This window comes from Macrotis lagotis, chromosome 1 (assembly GCF_037893015.1).
Source record: "Macrotis lagotis isolate mMagLag1 chromosome 1, bilby.v1.9.chrom.fasta, whole genome shotgun sequence".
In the NCBI taxonomy this organism is placed as follows: Eukaryota; Metazoa; Chordata; class Mammalia; order Peramelemorphia; family Peramelidae; genus Macrotis; species Macrotis lagotis.
The window spans coordinates 602,126,084-602,135,775 of NC_133658.1; the positions used below are offsets into that span (position 1 = coordinate 602,126,084).

At 33.6% G+C, this 9,692-nt stretch overlaps 1 pseudogene; it reads left to right on the forward strand.

Annotated features, from left to right (window-relative positions):
* Nucleotides 1-7,685: 7,685 nt before the first annotated feature.
* LOC141521841 (activated RNA polymerase II transcriptional coactivator p15 pseudogene) lies at nt 7,686-8,455 on the forward strand (annotated as a pseudogene).
* Nucleotides 8,456-9,692: the final 1,237 nt, after the last annotated feature.

The following is a 9,692-nucleotide window of genomic DNA, read 5'->3' on the forward strand; positions in this document are numbered from 1 at the left end:
GTTTGAAGCCCTCTTCCTAATCCTGGATGAGTGAGGAGGGGCAGCAGGGTCTGAGTTGACCTTGACCACTGGCTGGGCTCTGTTTGCGCACACCTGAACCTGAGGGGGTGGGGGTGTTTATTGTGCCTTCTGGGAAGAATACTCCACAAAAAAGAATGGAGTTAAGGTCCGGCACCCAGCTAATCATTTTCCAGGTGTGATCTGAAATTATCTGTGCTGGAACTCAGCCTTCCATTGACTGGACTCACCAGAGCTCCTCTCCCCAGGGGCCAAAGATTCCTTGGCTAAAGTTGGTCCTCAGACCGCCACTCACCAAAGTCTCTGTGGCTAAGTCCAGTCCTCTGGCTTCCCTCTAGTCTCTGCTCCCATTTCACCCACAGTCCCCTGAAACAGACGTTGTTGGTAGGTGTTCTTCTCCTAGCTTCTTTTTCTGGGTTTTGTCGATCAACACAGTGCCTTCTTCTCTCCTCCATAGTGACCAGAAGACTAAAACTTTGATTCTGAGATTGTTTTTTTACTTTCTAGGTTCATTTTTAAAAAATATCAAGGCATTGTACTGGGTTTTGAGATAGATACATATGTACATGAGATGCAATTTCTGCCCACAAAGAGGTTAATAATAAAAGCAATTTCCATAATTTGAACTTCATTTCCTTCGGTTTGCCCTCATTCTTAAGAAAGTTTTATAAAATGTAAAATGAGATTTCAAGAACAGAGATTCTTTTAGAATTTTCTTCCTTAGTACTTCCTTGAAATTTAAAAATGGCTCCCCTATTCAATATAGAAACCCCCCCATATTTATTTCTGCATTATACATACTTATTTACATTGTAGCTCAAATCTTTGAACTATTGTCAGGAACCACAAAATAGCACCAAATCAGTTTAAATGGGAAAAAATAGTCAAAAACTCCTTTCTTTGGTATAAATTATGCTAAATAACCAATTTTATTGATTTCACACCCTTCATTTAATTCAGTAATTGCTACTTCATTATCTCAACACAGCAACAATATCATACAAGACTTTTCACAATAATATCTAATCAGTTTGACCTGAAAGCTTGGCAATGTATGAAAACATTTTATAAACATACTTATATTACTCTACTTTCAGACACATGATATGTTTTAACAAAGAATAGTTATTACTACATTTACTGTTTTGTAATGGGATAGAAAAGCAGGTGTTAACAATGCTAAACAGTTGCTGGGTTTTGCTTTCTGCCCCAAACTGTAAGATCCATGAAACTGTAATGTGTGTTCTAAAATAAAGGTATTTATCTTTTTTTGGTGAGGGAGAAAAGGGTTATGGGAAAATCATCAAAAATAAATGAAAGAAAGTAAGGTCTATGATAGATAACTGATCAAAGTGTGATAACAATTTTTTTTGGAGTCTTGTGATAATGCAAAAATCACTTTCTATATTCCCTACCCTGAACATATTTTTCTAGCTATTGAAGAAAAGATGCTTCATTGTGGAAATCCTGCAATATCTTTTACACATTCCACACAGGCTGTAGTTCATGCCATCCAATTAGGGTCAGAGAATATGTTTTCCAACTCTGTGTATCTTTTCAAGGTTTCGAACCATACTCTATTACCTTTATCACAATGTACTTTTTTTTTGTCAATCAAGACTGAAAAAGCTCAATTCCCATGTCTGTCAGAGAAAATTCATTTCAATGCTTCTTTGGGCAGTCAAGGGTTCTTCCCCTTTTCAGAAAGTGAAAAGATTAATTCACTTTCAGAATTCTCTCTGAGAATGAGAGAATTTTTCCACCTATAGCATCTTGAGGTCCATATACAAACTTCATTTTTTTGTCTATTTTGACTGAAATCTTTCAAGGTCATAAGAGTAAATATGACTGAAGAAAAATTGATAGGTCCAGAGAAAAAGAAGTATATCATATTTTTTTTAATTGCTTGGAAGAAAATAATGAAATATTTCTTTGTTTTCAGTTTGTGCAATTTCTCCCTCCCAACAAAATCATCTCTAGAATGTAATGAAAGTGGGTAAAGTACATTTTACTTTAGAAAATTATACCTGCCTAAAAAAAATTATACCTGAAATAAAAAATAAGACTTTTTTTGCTGCTACTTCTCTTTGTTTTTCTTTTTTACCCCCTCTTTTTCATCATAAGAAGGAATTTTTTTCCTTGTTTATCTTTAAGGGGAAAAACTATTTGGGGCGAGAGTTTATAAGCAAGCATAACACTAAGTCTTCATCATTTTGCCCAAGGTCTGAATTAAATCAATATGCTCTTATTAGGATACAGAAGCAAGTTCAAAGAGAAAGTTCATCTTTCTTATATTTTCCCCTTCCTATCTCATGCTTTTTTCTTTAATAGAAGTTCTAATTCCTCTTACATAAAATGACTAATATGTAAATATGTTAACCCCTGCCCCCCCAAAATAGAGGAAAATGAAAGTTGGTGAAAAATGGTACTTCTTTCTCCTTAATCTCTACCTGCTGTTCCTGCATAATCATTTGATTGTGTCTTTCCCATTTCATGCTATATACTTACTTCAAGTCTAATTTCTAACTTCCATTGGTAAGTGTGTCACTTTATATCCGGTTATACCTTTCATATATCTCAGTGATATTGAATTCCTGTGGATCATTTTCCATACATTTCCCACACCCAACATTTAGATTATTACAGTCTCCCTCAATCCTCTCACCTCAAAGTTTCAACCAAATAATACTCATTCTTAGAACCATAACCTCTATAATGACTGCCTATTCTGTAGGCCACAAACTTCCTTTTGTGCTAAATCTTTTCCTCTTTTGCTCCTTCAATCTACTTCTTTCTGTAATTCTATCTCCTTAGATACTTTATCCAGTACTGCTTTTGCTAATTTTCCCTGGTTCACATTTCCTGGTAGGGTGAGTTGGAATATTCATTGCTCCCTTATGACTCTATCCCCCATTACTTAGTAAGCACTCTAACTTTGCGATTTATACCATACATATTTACAACCCGGTAAAAATTCAATAGTTATTGTCTATACCTTTCCCCCTCCCAAGTCAAACCCCTCCTCTCCTTAATGAAGATGGTATCTAGCTCTCAATTTTTCTCTTTTCCATAATTCCTGTCTTTGAGCCTTCAGAATACATATGATGTTCTCAATTTGCTTACTTCCCATGAGTCATTCCTCTGCCCCATTTTGGTCATACACAAAGATTCTAAACTCATTGAAGAGGACATCTACAATAAATGGCTCCACTTTCTCCAACTTCTTTCTTCTCACAAGCATTGAGACTATGAAGAAAAGAGATATAGCTAGCTCAATATCTAACTAAATTGTGAAAAAGGGGATTAGAGAATGATTTCTCCCAACTTCCTTATAAACCTTTTCCTTGCTACTCAAACTCTTATTGGCCCTACTTTCTCTGAATTTCTATTGCACTTAATCTGTTTGCCAATCACAGAATTTCAGATTTGGAAATGATCTCAACAGTCATTTAGTCCAACTACTATGTAAAAAGTATCCCCCACTATATTGTAAGTGGAAAGCTACTATTCAGGCTCTGATTGAAGACCTCAAAAGAGTGAGAACACACATTACCATTTTAGAAAACTCATTTCACTTTTGGACAACTCTAATTTGTAGGAAATTTTTCCTGATATCAAAACAAAATTTGCTTATTTACAACTTGCTTCCTTTGCTCATCATTCCAGCTTCATATTTCTTAATTTGTCTTTCATGATCTTTCTAAATACTAGGTCCCTCCTCACCAATCACTTTTCATTTGATTATATTCCTTTTTCATTTCTCCTATAAATGTATACATAATTATAACCTGTAGTTGCATATAAACTTAGATAAATTTAGAAAAAGTATAAATGTTTTTTCTCCCCAGTAGAATGTCCTTGAGAATATTGTTTGTTATTGTTGTTAGTTATTGTTAGTTCCCACCTAAGGTAGTGTCTGACATATAGTAGGAGTTCAATAAACAATTATTAATTGGTTGATTGTGCCTGCTTTCCCTAGCTCTCTTTTTTGTAGGTGAATTTTATCATTTCTTTCAATTCATATAACTGGATTCACAGTCCTTCGCATACTAGTTGCCTACCTCTTTCTAATTTACTGAGATTCTTCCTAAATTGTATTTCCTCAAAAGGGAATATAACATTCCAGAAATCTTCTGTCTAAATAGGGAAGAAGATAGAGGGATTTGCACCTACTTATTTTTATAAGTTAGGCCTTTGAATTCAATCTAAGAATGCATTAGATTTTTGGCTGTCATACTGCTAACTGAAACTGAAATCTCTCTGCTGAAACATCCAGATATTTCAGACAAACTTCTATCTAACTGAACCTACCTTTTTCCTGTTGGGAGATTAATTTTTTAAACTAAAATATAGGAATTTAAATTTATCATAATGAAATTTCTAATTCATTTTTGCCTGGTTTCAATTGTTAGATATGGTAATCCATAGAAATAAAGAGTGATCCGCCTGTCCTTCTCTGCAAGAGGCTTTCTAGTCACTGCGTCTTAATAAATTAAAGCAGATATGGCAAAGAGATGACCTTGAGGCAAAGAAGCTGATTAAGGTGAGAAATGGTAGCCACAAGATCTGCAGAGTGATGCTTATTTTCTATGACAGATTTAGTACTGCAGTATTTTGACACTCAGAAGAGATAGTGTATTCAGTGGAGAAAAGAAAAAAATAATAATACTCAGAACAGAACAGTCTGAGAACATTTCCAGAGGATGCCAACATTCTTAGATCATTAGAGGTAAGTCTCTCCCTCCCTACTACACTTCTGCCTTCTTTGAAAATGAAAACAATTTGATATAGATTAAACTTGAGCTTCAATGTATGCTCTGATCTACATTCAAATTCCCATCAGTTCCTTCCCTGGAGATGAATAGCATTTTTATTCCAAATCCTTTGGATTTGTCTTGGACCAGAGTATTGCTGAGAATAGCTAAGTCATTCACAGTTGATCATCACATGATATTGCTGTTACTGTCTATGATGCTCTCCTGGTTCTGTTCATGTAAGGTCAGGTTTTTTTTCTAAAAGTATCCTGTTCATCATTTCTTATAGTCCAGTGGATACTGGTAATTGTTTAAGAATCTTGATTAAAAAAATACATGCATGTCACATTTAATAATAATCTGAATTTATTCACATTTTTTCATCACTTTGTCTCAAAAGTCAACCAAACAAGTAATCCAACCCCTGATGTGTAGCATTTGCTAATTTCTGAGATATGCTGTTCTCAGCTAAAATTTAATCTTTGGTTTTTATGATATTGATTTGAATTGATTCCAATAAACTTTTTGATGTTCCTATTCCACTATTGTTAGAGTGTATGGGATATTCAATGAGAGTTAACACCTCCAGTTTGAGGGCTTGCTGGGTTCTTCTCAAGGCTACTCACCTAGCTTTGGTGTCTACCTGGCATTCAATTTTCATTTGTGGCTCCATGAAGTATGTGCAGCAGTAAGACCCCAGCCAACAGTCTCAGCAGATGGGCTAAACCAACAGGTTTCAACCCCATAAATGAGTGAGGGGAGAATCTATCCCAAGCATATGCAGACTTCTATAGTGGAATGGGTGAATGAGAATAATTTTTTCCAATAGTCATGAAAGTGCCTCACTTAAATACAACTCATGTAAGAACCAAGAAGTCATTTCATAATGTCATTGGTATTTTTTGAAAATGAAGGACAAACAACAACAGCAGCAGTACCAAGATTTAAAATAGTATGTCCCATATGTGTATGGAAGACCTTTTAATTGATTGTTCCCTAGATTGTTGAAATATATTTTTGTTTTAAACCAATGATGTATTTGACTGGTTGTTGATAAAGTGTTTGTGTGTGTGTGTGTGTGTGTGTGGCAAAGTACAGAGATAGAGTACCTAGCTTCAAATCTCAATTTTCACCTCTGTCTATCCATCTGACCTTGGGAGAATCTTTTTGCTATTCTAATCTCAGTTTTCTCATCTATACAGTGACTAGCCTGGAATAAATCCATGATCCTGTGATCAAAAGAGAGAACTTGGTATGAAAAGAATGTTTGGGTTTGCGCTTTTGTGAGAATAAAAGGATCATTAAGAGCTCTAGCTGTTAAAAACCTGATACCTATATGCAGTTTAAAAATATATTATCTAGTAACTTTAATTCAATCAGTCTTGGATTCAGAGCCCCAAAGCAGCAACAAACACTACAAATGGATTATTCTACATATGATTTGTTTTCTTAGTTTGGCTAATGACTGCCCCAATGTCACCTGATCAATGAGATTGAGCATGAGAAGAATTGGCTAATGGCTGACAAAAACAGATTAACTACTTGGTGATGTTCTTCTGCTCCCAATTCAGTTTATTGACTATATCTTTCATGTGCATATCAAATTTTCAGTTGAGTAGTTACTGTGGGGTGGGGGCGAAGGACAGAGGTCATTTTATGTGGTCCAATGGATTGGATTGCTATTACTGAGATTTATATTGACTGCTAAGATAACTTATTATGCCAAACTCAATATTTACTAACTAATATAAAATTAAATCATTAAATATTATTAAAATTACTAAATAAATTTTTTTTTTGCTCTTTACAATAAAAGAAAAAATAGTAATTGTCACAGTTATATAGTTAGACTTTTTAATCCCTAGATGCCTCAACCAAGTTATTCAATGATTTTACAATTTTTAAGAACACAAAAGAGAAAGCAAAAGTAATTCTGGACCCCAAGAGTTGCATTTTAATGGTGAATTACAAGAGGTACATATGACATGCTTACAAATTAGAGGGAAGAACACTATTAAAAAGGCTGGAATTAGTAAAAGAAAAAAACAGGACTCACAGACTTCTAAAATTAGTTCTGAAAACTACAGTTTGACACTGAGTTTGGGACAGTACTCCATCTACCTGAGGAGTAGAGCCCAATTCTAATATGTTAGAAATCAAGAAATAGACCAGAAAAATTAGCAAATAACAAAACTAACCATAAAAAGTTACTATGGGGACAGTGAAGGTCTAGTCAAAATAAAAAAAAGGATGATTATGTCAAATACTTACAAGTAAAGCCTCAAAGAAAAATTAAAATTGAATACAATCTCAAAAAAGAAATTTTGGAAAAGGTCAAAAAAGATTTTAAAAATCAAACAAGAAAGATAGAGGGAAAAATGGTAAAAGAAGTTAGAGTAATGCAAGAATATTATGAAAAGAGCTACAGCTTAGTAAAGGAGGCACAAAAATACTGAAGAAAATAACATTTAAACATACACACACACACACACACACACACACACACACACACACACACACACAGAAACAATAAGCCAAATGGTAAAAGAGGCATAAAAAAGCAATTGAAGAAAACTCCTTAAAAAGGAGAAAAAAGTTGTACAAAAATTCATTGAAGGATAGAATTCCTTAAACAGCAGAATTAGCAGAGTTATAAAGGAGATACATTAAAATAATTTCTTACAAATTCCAATTGGGCAAAGGAAATAAATGACACTATAAGATATCAAGAAATGATAAAAGGAAATAAAAAGAATGGAAAAATAGGAGAAAATGTGAAACACTGAATAAACCACTGACCTGAAAAATAGATACAGAAGAAATAATTTATTTTTTATTGAAGTTTGTGATACATAATATCAAAGAAAAGACATGATATTTTAAAAAAATTATCAAGGAGAACTGCCCTAATATCCTAGAACTATAGAATAAAATAGAAATTGAAATAAATCTACCACTTACCTCTTGAAAGTGATCTCAACACTCCCGAGCTGGCGGCGGAGCGCGAGGCTGCAGGAGCGGAGAAACCACCCCGGGTATCTTGCACATTTCAGAGTGCCAGGCCTGGCCGGCAGGAATACCTGAGTTCAGCTCCAACTGAGTCATTAGCTTTGTGACTCTAGAATGCCCAAATCAAAGGAACTTGTTTCTTCAAGTTCATCTGGGAGTGATTCTGACAGCAAAATTGACAAAAAGGCAAAGAGAAAAAAGCAAGCTCTTCCAGAAAAACCCATAAAGAAGCAAAAGACAGGAGAAAGTTCTAAAGCACCAGCTTCATCCAAACAAAGCAGCAGCAGCCGAGATGATCAGATGTTCCAGATTGGAAAAATGAGATATGTCAGTGTTCGGGACTTTAAAGGAAAAGTCCTAATTTGATATTAGAGAATACTGGATGGATCAGGAAGGTGAAATGAAACCTGGTAGAAAAGGTATTTCTTTAAATCCAGAGCGGTGGAGCCAGCTGAAGGAACAGATTTCTGATATTGATGATGCAGTAAGAAAACTGTAAAATCAGAGCCATATGAAAACCTGTACTGTTTTAGTTGTTTTAATCAGTCTTTTTACATTGGCTTTTTGTTTTCTAAACTATTTGTTTTCCAAGCTATTGTATATTTGGATTGCAAAACAATTTGTAAGATGAATCCTTTTTTTTAAATGTGCATTAAAAGTGTATTCTGAGTGAAGCTAATTGTCTATACTTTATTAAAAAGGAATGCCTTGCATCTACCACCTGGTGTGAAATAAAATCAAGTAATAAAAAAAAGAAAGTGATCTCAAAGAAAAACAAAGCATGTACAAATAAAAAAAACAACCATTCTGAATCTGATAAGAATTTTATAAAAATGATCTCTTATGTATCTCTTTCCCTTAATCTTAATTCCTCATGCCGAAAATTACTAATTTGTAAACATGTTTAACAAAATATGTATGTAAAATGCTAACCTGACTGTTCCCTGCTGAAAGGAAGGGAGGGTGGAAGGAAATTTTGTAACTTGGAAATATGCAAATGCACATGAATAAAAATAAATAAATAAATAAATATTGTTTTAAAAGGCAAAAAAAATTAAAAATAAAAAAGAAAGTGATCCCAAAATTAATATTCCCAGGAATTTTATAGCCAACTTCCAGATCTTCTAGGTCAAACAGAAAATATTTCAAATAGCCAGAAAGAAATAATTAAAATATCATAGGATCAGAGTCAGAATAATATACAAGATTTAGCAGCTTCTACTTTGAAGAACAAGAGCACTAAGAAGGCAAAGGAGTTAGGATTATAACCAGGCATCTCCTAACAAATGAAATTAAGTATAATCCTTTGGGGGAAAATAGGTATCTAATGAAATAGAGAACTTTCAACTATTCCTGTTGAAAATACTAGAGCTGAGTATAAAATTTGACTTTTAAATGCAAGATTCAAGAGAAGCATAAAAATGGTAAATATGAAAGAGAAATTATATGGGATTCAATTGAGCTATTTACATTCCTACATAGGTAGATAATAGCTGTAACTACAGAAAGCTTTCTCATTATTAGAATAGTAAAGCAGAATATACAAAGACAGAGTAAATCAATGAACTAAGCATGTAATTAAAAAATTAGAGAAAGAACAAATTAAAAACCCCCAATTAAATATCAAATTAGAAATTCTAAAAATTAAAGGAGAAATTAATAAAATCAAAAGCTAGGAAACTATTGAACTAATGAATAAAACCAAGAGCTGGTTTTATTGGGAAAAAACCGAAATTGTTAAGCCTCTGACTAATTTGATTTAAAAAAAGAAAGAAGAAAATCAAATTGCTAGTATCATAATTGAAAAAGGTGAACTAACCACCAATGAGAAGGAATTTAAAATAATAATTCAGAATTGTTTTGACCAATTGTATGCCAATAAATTTGATAATCTTAGCTAAATGGATGAAT